We start from the raw sequence: 14,034 nt of genomic DNA on the forward strand, positions 1-14,034 counted from the left end.
AGGTCATCTGGGTTTGGCATTTCCTAGGAATTCTCACATTCATTTTACTTTGAGGTAAGCTCCTTATTCAAGAATAGAGTTTCCTGGGATCTAACTTATTAGACAAAGAAAAACTTATCTGGAAATGAGAAATTATAGTTGAACCCAGATTGATTTGAAATTCTTTCTTTGGCATATCTTCTTTCCTTCACCTCTAGAGATATGATTTCTGATGGCACATAACGTACCAGGTATGTTTGTGCTTTTAGTAAGAAATGGGGAGCACCCATTTTCCTTTTCATTTCATCCTATTCACCCTCCACCCCCAAAGAAGATAAAGACAGAGTTAGAGAGAAAGAATAGAGGCAGGGGAGAGGAGAGAATGAGAACCCGATCTGAAGTTCTTTGAGCTTAGTCTGGGTTTATTGTATCTTACTAATTTTGGAAATTTTTTTTAACTGTCCCAATATTCTTTCTGCCCTTCTTTATCATCTCTCTGGGACTCTCGTTATGCATGTTTTATATGATACCACAGATAGGAGATGTCCCATTTTTAATTTCTTTTGAGTTTCATTTTGGATAATTTCTGTTGCCTTATTTTCAAGTTCCTTATTTCCTGCTGTATCCATTCTGCTACTGCTTGAAGTTGCCAAAAGAATGATTTTAGAACTGTTTTTATTTACTAATGGACGTATCACGTGGTTAAGAACAAGTAGCGGCTGAGCTCGGCGTTCATTCTGAGTCAAGCGCCTCTTCATCCAGCTACTGCTTCCTTTGACTCATTCTAGTGTAGAGTTGAATTTGATTCCACTTCCATTGTTATTTTAGACATCTTCAGTGCACTGAAGAATAGAGGCTCTATTTATTATCTTTCTGGTGGGAAGTTTCTGCTATCTTGTACTTAGAGTGAGTTCTGGAATGCTCGAAGGTTTTGTTTGTAGTTCATATATATCATATGTAGTCTCTAGGAATACGAGGGGCTGGAATCTTTCTACTCTTCATGCAGACACTTTCAGCTTTTGCTTGCTGTGGGAGAGATATCCAGGAGTTCCACTGGTGATTCTGTGCACATGCACCACAGACACGACTTTCTTGGGCCCTTTATTTTGCCCGCATTATTTCTTAAAAGCCCCTGGTTGGGACCTGGGGAAGAAGTCTAGTGAGAGCAAACTCTTCTCTGCCTGAAGCTATTGGGGATATGTAACATGGCAGACAGGCCCACACTCAGACTTGAATCTTAGGTCCAAAATCTCACCTATTTCCCTCCCTTTGTTTTTTAAATCTACTTCTGGGTTCTGTGTGCTCACCTCTTTAGAAAGAACTGTCATCCTTTGGAATTCAGTTTACCTGATTGTCTTGTGACTTGAATAATAATGGACTTCCCAAAGCTTATTCCACAGATTATTTTGCTTCTTTATTCTTAGTCTGGGAGTAACTTGCTCTTGGAAAATCTTTTTTCAAATTGTGATATATCTTTACACACAATTTAAAAGTTCATGCCAAGAAGCAATAATTTATATTAATAGAATTGCATTTTCTAATTTTGAGTGTGATAGTAGTAGTAGTTTTTAAGTTCTTGCTGCTATGCGAGGCATTAAACAGTCCATTTTGGAGCTGGGAATCACACTCAGTGATATGGGGCACTGCCAGGGATGAACTCAAAGTCTAGTGTGCTCGAACATGTAAGTAGGTGTTCTCTACTGAGCCAGTCTCTTGGCTCTCAAAATATAACTATTTTTGGTGCAGTCTCTGCTTCTTGCATCACGATCTGCAACATTCTCTCTCTCCCCTTATATTTTTCCAAATAAAACAGTTTCAATACAAAAAATATTTGCGGGGGATAGGGGGATGCTCAGGGCCTGCTCCTGGCTCAGCACGCAGGGTTCATCACCAGAAGTGCTTGGAGGTCCATGCAGAGCTGCAGATCCAACCTGAGTTTTCTGCTTACAAAGCATGTGCTCCAGCCATTGAATTATCTCTCAGACCCCCCCCCCCCCAATAATTTTACCTATGCAAGTAGGAATATGTTAAATCAAGGGGATTGGGGCATGATAGTTATTTTGAGTACCACAGAATGATGCTATACAGTGTGCTGTATAACGAGATTAGTTGTTCATGAAGATGCTTTGATCCTGTAGTGTTAGAAGAGACAGGACTCCCTACCGTGCTCAGCATGTATAGAATCCACTCCATAATTAGTGTTCTACTGTTTGATTAAATCATATAAAAGCAATGGTTGCTCATTTTGTCTTAATTTTTCTTTCTATTTTAAACGTAAGATGCATAAACCATATGCCACTAAAAATGAACACATTATAGTATAGCTTGATTGTTACCAGTAATTTTGCAAAATTCCTTAGCAACTCTCATAAATTGTATTTAAAGAAGAAAGATTTCTTTCTTTTCAAAATTTGGGCCCTGAACTTCACAATCCTGTCCAATTTTTGCTATCAAATAATGCCTATGTTATTCAATCTATTCTTTCATTAGTTGGGTATCCCCAAAACCAGGGCGGTCATGGAGACTGTCATCATTTCTTTAACTTCAGTGCAGAGAAACAGCAAGTAAACAAATGGATTTGAAAAAAAAAAACATAATGAAGCCCTTTGGCTGGGGTTTGGATTGTTAAGACTATTTCCTGACCTTTTTCTTTGCAAGTAGTAAAAAGACTACTTCTGATTTACCTCACTCTTGAGGTAGCTTAGCCCTGTAGTAGTCAAGGATTTATTTTCCCCTGACTTTTAAAATTTTGAATTATTAATTCTCCAACTTTTATTTTAATCTAAACTGAAGTGATCAATAATTCATTTGCTCTTATTTTTGATGGAAACTTCTGAAGGTTGCTTAACTTCATTTTTTTTGAGCTCTCTTTGTTTTAGCATTTAACAGTTCATTTATGCATTTATATGGTCCCCAAGAATTTTTTTCTTTACAGACTTCCATATTGCATAATATATTGCAGAGAACTTATTTGTACTGTAGAAAAATCAGCAATAAAATAATTAAACCATATGCACTAAAATCTAATGTGTTTTTTACTTTATATCCATGACCTGGCTGATCCTGTTAGTTTTTTTTCACACCTTTAGGAGAAATTGAGGAAAGTATATATGATATTAATAAGTTTTATTAAAAATAAGCTTATGATGTTCTTATGACACAGCTGACATTAGATAATGAAATGACCATAAACATTTCCAACAGTCAATACTTAGATTTATATAGGAAAAAATTGCAGATTTTACTGGTGTTCTTTGGGTTGGAGCAATAGCACAGCGGGTAGGGCATTTGCCTTGCACGCAGGTGATCAGACCGACCCAGGTTAGATTCCTCCGCCCCTCTCGGAGAGCCTGGCAAGCTACCGAGAGTATCTCGCCCACACGGCAAAGCCTGGCAAGCTACCTGTGACATATTCGATATGCCAAACACAAGTGTCACAATGGAGACGTTACCGGGCCCGCTCGAGCAAATCGATGAACAACTGGAGGACAGTGACAGTGACTGGTGTTCTTTAATTAATTTATATAATTACCTAAAGCCTTAAAAAGGGGACTAATCTGTGAACATGGGAAAATAACTTTGTAACGTATTCTGAAGCATTTTCAGAAAGGAACCTAAGGTTCTCTGAACTGCCTACTTTTGCATGCGGAATAGAAGACGAAAACATTATAATATTAAAGTTAGATTTGAATTTTATCTATATAAACTGATGCAGGTACACTTACTGTTGAATTTTCAGCTTTCTAGCATATATATATATATATATATAGGATATACTATGCTAGTTTAAAAAGAGTATATACTGTGTTTTTCATGCTTAGGTCTTTTTGTCATTAAAAGGACTGTAGCACTGTCCTCCCATTGTTCATCGATTTGCTCGAGCGGGCACTAGTAACGTCTCCATTATGAGACTTGTTACTGTTTTTGGCATATTGAATACATCATGGGTAGCTTGCCAGGCTCTTCCATGCAGACGGGATACTTTCCGTAGGTTGCCCGGCTCTCCAAGAGGGACGGCGGAATTGAATCCAGATCGCCCAGGTCAGTTGTGTGCAAGGCAAACGCTCCAGCCCATTTAAAGGACAGACTTCTGAATTCAATAATAGAGCATCTGGAATTTAATCAAAATTGGAAGATATAAAAATAAGTACAAAAGGAAAGTAGAGTTTCTTTCCTTTGGCCAATTTTGTTTACCTTCTAGATTGGTGATAAAGGAAAGGAATAAATTGTCCTTATCCGTTTTTTTGTTCAGTTTTTACAAGATTTTCCTAATCGCTGTTTTTACTCATTTCTGTTTGAGAAAGATGTTTTTTAATTAGAATTCTAACCCTCTTTTCCACTGATTGTCGTCTTTCTGCCCACAAATAAGGAATCGTTTTTCCTAGCTTTACCAAAAATCCAAAGGAAAAAAAAAACTATGCTAATAAATCCCAAAATCTCGTGGCTCAACCCTATAGGAGCTTTCTGAAGCTTTAAGATCTGTTTTATCTCCCTGCCAGTCGGTAGGGTAGATCTCTCGCTGCTTTGTTTAAAATTGAGTGAAATGACCCAGAAAAGTGGGTCTTCCTGCACATCCTCCATAAGGATTGTTAACCAAATCTACTCAGCTGATCATGATAGGCAGTGGTTGTCTTCAAGGTAGAGACTACAAGAAAATTTAGAATCTGGAGACAATTAAATAAGGAGTGAAACGAAAAGATATTTAAGTAACAATTTACAAATATTTGTTCTAGAACAAAATGATTTTTTTAAGTGGCTGTTTTTATTTTTTCAAGCATTGGGTTTGTAACTAGAGTCGCCCAGAGGAGGAAAGAATCTTTTTCTCCCAATGTTTTTGTTACCTTTATCTCTAATTATATTTGCATCCATCTCACATATAGGACTAATGATGTGCTGCATTGTTCCCAATAGGTAAAGCATGAAATCAGCCTAAGTCCCATTCACAGCTGACTGACTCACTTTCTAAAGAAAATAGATAATGGACTGAAGGTCTGTTTCTTGAAGTATCTCATTTTATCTTTCTCTTATTCACACCTCACAGCCTCCCCTCTTCTTTCTTCTGCCATTTCCTCTGTTTGAGTCTCTTAATTGACAGTTTCTTTCAGTGCTTCTTTCAGATCATCTTTGTGAGAGTAATTTTTACCTTTTGAAAGGAAATTGTTGGCTTTTTTTCCAGCTTTACTGAGGCATAATAAATAAATTGTAAGATATTTAACACATTGTTGTTTTTTCCAGCTTTACTTAGGCATAATGAATCAGTTGTAGGATATTTAACATGTGCATACTTTATGAGAGAATTCCCTGTACTCCCATCACCTCATCTTTGAGTGTATGTCTGTGAGAACATTTGGTGTGAATTCTGAAAAATAATGACTAAAACCAGTTAGGGAGCCTACTCTATAATATTTTCTCCTAGCAGTTTTGTGGTTTTTGATCTTTTGTTCAAGTCCTTAATCTATTTTCCCGTTGTTTTTGTTATTGTTTCATTTTGGGGCCATACCTGACTATACTCAGGGCTTTCTCCTGGCTCTGCACTCAGGGGTCACTTCTGCTGGGGCTCAAAAGACTATATGCAGCTCTGGAGATTGAATCCCGCACCCTCTCCACTGGAGAGTCTAATTCAACTTATTTTCATATGGCTGTCCATATGCCCCCAACCATTTGTTGAAGATACTACCCATTTGCCATTGTATGTTCTTAACGCTTTATCAAAATTTTGATTCAACTTTATTTACAAATATAGGAAGTAGCCTGGATTTGACCAGTGGTCAAATTTGACCTGAGTAGTTTGCCAGCTTCCATAGTATTGCTCAGCCAAGAATAAGAAAGATTATGGCTATAACCATCTTGAAGTTTTTTGTATATACATACACATATGTGTATACATATAGAATATATATATGTGTATATACATGTGTATATATATATAGAGAGGCAAAGATTAATGAGAATCACTTGGTCTCTGTCAATAAGTGGTCTTTAAGATCACTGGAACTGGTTTTAAGAGGGTCTAACTCTTGAAAACCAAGTTAGGCCAATTATTAGTACTTACTGAGTACAGAATGTATTATTTTAGCCTTTTCTTTTCCCAAGAGTTGTCCCTCAGGACTTTGAACAGTTCACAAAACTAAGAAATAGTTTTCTGCTTGAGAACCTAGGCTGACATTTAGCCAATAAATAAATAAATAAATAAATAATGCAGATTGGAAAAGAAGTAAAATTTATCAGTTTGCACATAGAATACCACTGTATATAGAAATCTTACAGAGTCTACCTAAAACCTATTAGAATGAATAAGTAATTACAGTAAAGTTGTAGGATACAAAATCAGTACACAAAAATCATTTGCCCTTATATACGTGAATAGCAAACTATCATAAAGAAAACAATATACTTACACCTGTGTTAGTAAAATGAAATTCTAGAAATAAATGGAACCAAAATGGTCCACAGCCGTGATTATCTGTGGCTACTTATGCACCTTAGTCACAGAATTGTAAATAAAATTGTGATAAATGGTTGTGATTGGTCTGGGGCTGCTTACACACTCAGCTGCAGAGTGTTTAGTTCTGGGACACCATAAGAGTTTCACAAAACTTGAAATCACATATGCCCCTCCGTAGAAAATGTTTGCCAGTGTTAGGTGGAAATCACCTAACCAAACCGGGGTCTCAAAATTCAAAAAAGTCTTCCTTTTTGGCCTTTATCCGTTTGGTGGCTTGATTATTTAGCATGCTGTCTTCTGATTCTGGTTTTTAATACCAGTTTCCAGAATTATACTTCAGTTCAAGGTTTTATATTTTTGTAAGCAAATCATTTCACAATGCTTTTTCAGCATGGCTGATTTGCGGGGGGGGGGGGAGGGGGGCAGGGGTAAAGTCTAAATAATAATGGTGCAACTTTTATCGAAACAATGAAGCTAGTCAAAGTAGATAGAGTGTTAACTAGAATTCTTCTGCCCCACAGGCATGGGGGGGTGGGGGGGTTTATTGGGGTTCTTCGTGGTGAAAAATAAGTATTGGTAAAGGGAAATGTGATTGATATTTGCATGACCGAGACCTAAACCTGAAAGCTTTGTAACTTTTCCCACAGCGATTCAATAAATAAATAAATAAATTTTTAAAAAAAGATTTTACATCTTTGCAAGCAAAGTAAAAGCATAGTGGTCCTCCCAGTTGGAAAAAAAAAGATGTTTTAGAACTTTTGCATTGCTGTTTGTTTTTTCACAGCCATGTAATTTGCTGGTTGATATCTTGAATTTGTTATGATTTGCCATTAATGTTTCATTGTTTTTATTGTTACTCTATATGTTTATGTGGAGACTCATCCTAAGTATTCTTTAGCATATACATTCATGGATTTAGGAAGCTGCCTCTAAATTCAGTTTCTTGAAAGCTCTGATAATGCAACATTATATGTATGAAACTCGGTCATTAACAGTACTGTAAATTCATGGTGCCTCAATAAAAATTGAAGAAAGGAAAACTTACTATTAGTAGTAACTTGGTCCTTGGGATCTAATGCACTGTATAAATCTGACAACGATATTTTATTATAATTATGAAACTTCCTAACACACTTTAAATTATTCTCACAATAAGGAAATAATCATTTTGTGACATGATAGAGGAGCTAAATATCTGAAACTGACTATTGCCATAATGGCTAGCATATTACAATATATACATGTGTCAAATCAGCGTGCTGCTTGCATATCTTAAATTTACATAATGTGCAAAATATCTTTCAGTAAAAAAATATCAGTAGTCCCCAAGAAAGGATAGAGAAGGGTGTATCTCTCATCATTTTCTCCATTTAATGAGCCCTCATAGCAAACCGTGTCATGTGTGAACCGTGTGTGTGCATATTAGGAGGTCAGAGACTTGGGAGAACAGGGATTATTTTTTTCCTAGGTGCCTGATATTTCAAATTACATGGCAATGGCATATATTAATGATATTCATATTTTCAATTAAATTTAGTTACAGTACACCAAAGGTACTATTGTTAAACTTCTTACTTTATAGGTTTTAATTCATTGTAATCAGCACACTCAATTTGATGTTTGTATATACAGTTGGGGAAGGAAACATTAACTTTTTTTTTAAGTTGATAAATTTTATGAAATATGTCCAATGCAAGTGAGTATAAGTACCAATTGCTAGGCTCTCATTGTACAAATGTATGCTTGGCTTTTACATATGGAAAACTTTTCTTACATTATATATATACTTATATATAAAACACTGTGTCTGTTAGAATTAATATCTAGTTGTATTGATTTTATCCCAGATATGGCTTGATTGTGTTGCAAGAAGGTTAGAAAGACTGACAACAGAGCAACAAACACTTAAAAAACTTTGCAGTTAATCCATCAATCAGAGAGCTATGAATTTAATCGCAGGAAAGCAGTTTTTCTGAACTTTTATAGAAATATATGAAAGGCAAAAATGGGTTTGAAATTCATCACAGTATTTTTTAAAAATTTTTATTAGTGAAACACCATGAGGTACAGTTGTAGACTTACAAATCTTTGTGCTTGGGTTTCAGTTAACAATGACCGAGTATTCATCCCTCCACCAGTGCCCATTCTCCACAAAAATATGGAACGCTTCACGAATTTGCGTGTCATCCTTGTGCAAGGGCCATGCTAATCTTCTCTGTATTGTTCCAATTTTAGTATATGTGCTGCCGAAGCGAGCACTCATCACAGTATTTTAAACGAGTACTTTCAACCTTTGATATGCACATCATTGACTAGGTCGCTTGATAAACAGACTTGGGGGACCCACAGAAATAGCAGAGGGGCTAGGGCATTTGTTCATGTGGCCAAGCCTGATTTGATCCCTGGCTTCACATGTATGGTCCCCTGATTACTGCCAGGGGCACTAGAGCCACTAGAGCCAGGAATAATCTACTAGATATGGCCCTAAAACCCATTAAATAAAATGTAGGCTTGCACTCAACTGGAGAACGAGGTCCTAGGATTTTGCATTTCTTACACATTCCCAAATGAATCAGCACTATTGACCAAGGGCCACATTTCTAGTCTTCCTGCCTGGCAGCAAGTACTTTTCTATATGTAGTAAGCTGAGCATGTGGAAAGGTTAAACCCAGTATAGAAAACTTGTTAATGCTGAATTGTACTCTAGTATATATTTGACAAAGGTTCTTGATTGTGATATAATAGATTAAGGTAACTAAGTGAAAGATGATTATTAATTCTCAATGGCTTTATTTCTTTATGTAATGAGGGCAATTTCCAGAAAAAATAAAGGCTGTAAAAAACTGCATTTGACATTAGTAAGAGCGACTCTTATTTTTATTATACATCTTTTTGACTAACTCAAGTTTGGAATGACATATTACCACAAAAGAGGAACTCCTTCTGACTCTTTTCTAAACATCAGTTGGACCTTTTCTTACCTCAGACATCTGTTAAGAATTTTGTTGTCAAATTAGAGCAGATGCACAAACTATTTGATGTGATTATTGCTGTCTGGGAAAAGTGGCTATATAAGTATGTATAATTTTAACTCCTAAATTCTTTAAAGATTTATAACTGAGAAGAGAATCTTTCTAAAAGGAGATAGAAAAATGTAGTTGTAGTAACACTGTCATGGGAATAAATAAAACAGTTTTAACACTGCAAAATTTAGATATTTGTTTATAATTGCTTATGTTCTACATACAAATACAGTAGAGGCATTAAATTTGGCTTGCACACAAACACTGGTATATATGTACAAGTGTTCATATTTTTATATTTATTTGTGTGTGCGTTAATATTTTTAATAGAAACTTTCCAGTGTTACTCAGGGCCTGGGGCCACTTGGCGGTACTTGGCCTGCAGTGCAGGCCTGGAAGCTCATTGCCATGCCAGCAGTGTGTGCTGCTGTGTCCCATCAGTGCTGGGTCCGTGGGGCCACACGCAGCTACGGGACTGGCCATTGAACCCAGGGCCTGGCACCAGCAACGCTTGGACTCCAGCTTTGGAGCTGTCTCCCAGGCCCCCAGCTGGGTTACAGAGAGATACAGCATGCTTTCCTCAAGTCATACCCCTCAAAACCAGCGAGAGTTCCGGGAAAGCAGGCTTAGGAGCCACAACACTCAAACTGTGTCTGTGAAACTTTTTTTTTTTTAAAAAGTAAACTAATAAGGCTGACAAAACTTGACAACTATTAAATAAGAAATGCATAAGTACTACAGTCAGTAGGACACTACCTTGAAAGAACCCAAAATATGCTTGTGAAAACCAACAATAAAGGCATCATAGCTTTGATGAATTGTAAAATTGTGAAGGAATGAGGGTTATAATATCAGAAAGTTTTAATACTTATGTGGATCAGGGTAGCTGATAAGGGAGGATAAACTGGTAACGAAGTAACTGGTAGATATTTGAGGTAAGGAGTGTGGGCATGGATTTGACATATTCCTACTTGTCTTGGGAAATATAGGTGCCATTTTTACTGAATCTGGTATTTCTCATGTAAAGTAGTCACATTATGCTCAACTTATTTCTGGACACATTAAATGCACCGAAATGAATGTATTTTTAAACCTAGCATTGTAACAACTAACAGAACGTTTTATTTTACTGCAATTCAGCTCTATGGACACCAGGGGGAGTTGTAGGTTCACATTTCACAGCCGCACTGACCAGTGCTTTTCTTAGTTTTGCAGCTGCACATATGGCAGATTATTATCATTTTATGGTTACAGTTATAAGCAATTTGGTACAAAACGACAGCTAAATTATGCAGTGTTACTTTTATTTGTTTTAATTCAGTAATCTAAATATATTTTTAAATGAGAAAACAAAATTCAGAGTAATTTTTAGTAGGAGTAACCCTTCCTGTAGCTTAGTCTTGTGCCACCCAGTGGAGCTTGCATTGTATTTTAAATCGATCTCTTGTGCATGATAGAAATTGGACAGATATAACTGACAGATTATATCTGTATTCTGGAAAGTGAATGTTTTCAGCTTTATTACCATGACGCCCACTGCTTATTAAAAAGGGAGATTTCACTGACACGTGGATTGACAAGTACATAAATTTTAAAATTTCATGCCATTTCCTTGAGACAGAAAAATTCCCAAATTTTGTTTCAGGAGGCATCCTTAGAAATGATAGCGAAGCAGATTTGCTTCCCAGAATCCCCTCCGGATTTGGTACAGTACCACAGAGACCTCTCTCTACTCACAGGTGTCCTTGACCCATTGGCAGTTTTACAAAATCCCTTGAAGAGAAGGAGATGACCATGTGTCAAGAAAAAGAAGTGCAGGACACCCACTTCCTTTGCTTTGGTAGCCTTACTAGCAGCACTCAGAGGGCCCGGGGCTCCATCGCTAGGCCTGCAGCGTAGGGTCAGAACCAGACGATGATGGGCTGCTTGGGCTCTGTGACGTCAGAGGTTGCCTGCACCATGACAGTGCTCAGGTGCTCCCACAGCCATGCCGTGCTGGTCGGAGACAGTCCCAGGCTCAGGCCCCTGTGAAGCTTACCTCTTACTCCCTGCTACTGTCGCTTTGGCCCTTCGTATGTTCAGAGGGAGCATTCAATAAATAGTACTTTATCCTTGACAAGAAGCATCACTATAACCCAACTTAAAAATATACATAGTTGTTGGGGCTGGAGTGATATTATTTTACAGTGGGTAGGGCGTTTGCCTTGCACATGGCCAACCTGGATTCGATTCCCAACATCCCATATTGTCCCCTGAGCACCGCCAGGAGTAATTCCTGAGTGCAGACCCAGAAGTAACCTCTGTGCATCGCAGGGTGTGACCCAGAAAGCCAAATATATATATATATATATATATATATATATATATATATATATTTGCTAAAAGAAATTGTTTTGCCTGAATAGAGGGCCTAAAATTTTTTTGTAATATTTTTATAAGTATCCGGTTATTTTATTTTTTATTTTTTTTTCCCTTTATTTTATTTTATTTTTTTTAAAGTTGTAGATTTACAATTTTTTGTGCTTTGGTTTCAATTATACAATGATCAGATACCCATCCCTCCACCAGTGCCCATTTTCCACCACCATGGATAATATCCCTCCCACCCCCATCCCCCCATCTCCCCTGTCTCTGTGGCAGGGCAATCCCCTGTGTTCTCTCTCTCCTTTTGGGTGTTGTGGTCTGCAAAAGAGGCATTGAGTGGCAAACATGTTCAGTCCATAGTCTACTTTCGACATGCATCTCCCCTCCTGGGAGGATCCTCCAAACATCCTTTATTTGGTGCTCCCTTCTCTATCTGAACAGCCCTTTCCTCTAGGATACCCGGCTGGCCTCTAAGTTATGGAGTAATCCTCCTGGTGCTGATCTCAGCTATTCTTGGGTATTAATCTCATACTTTGTTACTTTATATCCCCCAGATGAATGCAATCTTTCTATGTCTATCCCTCTCTTTCTGACTCATTTCGCTTAGCATGATACTTTCCATATTGTACCATTTGTATGTAAATTTCATGACTTCATCTTTTCTAAGAGCTACATAGTACTCCATTGTGTAGATGTACCAAAGTTTCTTTAACCAGTCATCTGTTCTTGGGCATTCAGGTTTCTTCCAGTTTCTGGCTATTGTAAAGAGTGCTGCAATGAACAAACAAGTGCAGATGTCACTTCGACTATACATTTTTGCCTCTCTGGGATATATTCCCAGGAGTGGTATTGCTGGGTCAAATGGGAGCTCAATTTCTAATTTTTTGAGAATCGTCCATACTGTTTTCCAGAAGGGCTGAACCAGTGGACATTCCCACCAACAGTGAAGGAGTGTCCCTTTCTCGCCACATCCACGCCAGCATCGGTTGCTTTTGTTCTTTTGAATGTGGGCCAGTCTCTGAGGTGTGAGATGGTATCTCATTGTGGTTTTGATCTGCATCTCCCTGATGATTAATGATGTAGAGCATTTTCTCATGTGCTTTTTTGCCATTTGGATTTCTTCTTTGAGAAAGTTTCTGTTCATTTCATTGCCCCATTTTTGGATGGGGTTGGATGTTTTCTTCTTGTGGAGTTTAACCAGTATTTTGTATATCCTGGATATCAACCCCTTGTCAGATGTGTATTCGGTGAATATCTTTTCCCATTCTGTTGACTGTCTTTGTATTTTGGTCACTGTTTCTTTGGAGGTGCAGAAGCTTCTTAGTTTAAGATAGTCCCATTTATCTATCTCTGTTTTCACTTGCTCGGCCAGTGGCGTGGCATCTTTGAAGATACCATTAGCTTCAATGTCATGGAGGGTTTTGCCAACTTTATCTTCAATGTACCTTATGGTTTCTGGTCTGATGTTGAGGTCTTTAATCCATTTTGATCTTACTTTTGTACATGGTGTTAGGCAGAGTTCTGAGCCTATTTTTTTGCATGTAGCCGTCCAGTGATGCCAACACAATTTATTAAAGAGGCTTTCCTTACTCCACTTCACATTACTTGCACCTTTATCAAAGATTAGATGAGCATATGATTGAGGAGAGATGTCAGTGTATTCAACCCTGTTCCATTGGTCTGCAGTTCTGCCTTTGTTCCAGTACCATGCTGTTTTAATTATTACTGCTTTGTAGTACAGTTTGAAGTTCGGGAGGTTGATTCCTCCCATTTTCTTTTTCCCAAGAATTGCTTTAGCTATTCGTGGGGGCTTATTGTTCCATATAAATTTCAAGAGTGTTTGCTCCATTTCTTTGAAGAATGTCATGGGTATCCTTATAGGGATTGCATTGAATTTATACAATGCTTTCGGTAGTATTGCCATTTTGACAATGTTAAGTCTCCCGACCCATGAGCAGGGGATATCTTTCCATTTCCTCATGTCCTCTTTTATTTCCTGAAGTAGCGTTTTGTAGTTTTCTTTGTACAGGTCCTTTACTTCCTTAGTTAAGCTGATTCCTAGGTACTTGATTTTCTGGGGCACAATTGTGAATGGGATTGTTTTTTTCATGTTGCTTTCTTCTCTCTCACTGTTTGCGTATAGGAAAGCCATGGACTTTTGGGTATTGATTTTATAACCTGCAACTTTACTATACGAGTCTATTGTTTCTAGGAGTTTTTTGG

General features: G+C 37.5%; 1 protein-coding gene and 1 non-coding gene across 2 annotated transcripts in view; one reads left to right on the forward strand and one right to left on the reverse strand.

Annotated features, from left to right (window-relative positions):
- The window catches only part of KIAA1328 (KIAA1328 ortholog), a 347,137-nt gene that overhangs the window by 87,039 nt on the left and 246,064 nt on the right, over positions 1-14,034 (forward strand). The window lies entirely within an intron of this gene.
- LOC130045638 (U6 spliceosomal RNA) lies at positions 8,577-8,683 on the reverse strand. Its single transcript, XR_008795604.1, has one exon. It is a non-coding gene; the product is annotated as a U6 spliceosomal RNA (small nuclear RNA).

The sequence above is a fragment of the Sorex fumeus genome, unplaced genomic scaffold (genome assembly GCF_029834395.1).
Source record: "Sorex fumeus unplaced genomic scaffold, SorFum_2.1 ptg000128l, whole genome shotgun sequence".
Lineage (NCBI taxonomy): Eukaryota > Metazoa > Chordata > Mammalia > Eulipotyphla > Soricidae > Sorex > Sorex fumeus.